Genomic DNA, 579 nt, shown 5'->3' with positions numbered 1-579 from the left:
GTTGACCAGGATGGTCTCGATCTCTTGACCTCGTGATCCACCCGCCTCGGCCTCCCACAGTGCTGGGATTACAGGCTTGAGCCACCGCGCCTGGCCCTATTTAACTTTTTAAGGAACTGGTCAATTGTTTTCCAAAATGGTATGTACTGTTTTACATTCCCACCAACCTTGTATGAGAGTTGCAATTCCTTCACCTCCTTGTCAGCACTTGGTGCTATTGATCTTCTACATTTTAGGGAGTGTGTAATAATACTGCAATTATGGTTTAAATTTGCATTTTTCTAATGACTAATGATGTTGAGTACTTACTGTGTGTATTCGTCATCTGCTTATCTTAGGTGAATGTTCTGTTGAAAATTTTTGCTCATTAAAATATTGTATTATGTTCTAAATTACCGATTTTTAAGAGTACTTTATATATTCTGGATACAGATATATGCTCTGAAACTATTTTCTACCAGTCTGTAGCTTTTTTTTTTTTTAATTCTTTTTTTAAAAAACTTATTTATTATACTTTAAGTTCTGGGGCATGTGCAGAACATGGAGGTTTGTTATATAGGTACACACGTGCTATGGTGG

The sequence above is a fragment of the Cebus imitator genome, unplaced genomic scaffold, assembly GCF_001604975.1.
Source record: "Cebus imitator isolate Cc_AM_T3 unplaced genomic scaffold, Cebus_imitator-1.0 Scaffold155, whole genome shotgun sequence".
NCBI lineage: Eukaryota > Metazoa > Chordata > Mammalia > Primates > Cebidae > Cebus > Cebus imitator.
Note: the sequence above shows the minus strand (reverse complement) of the source record.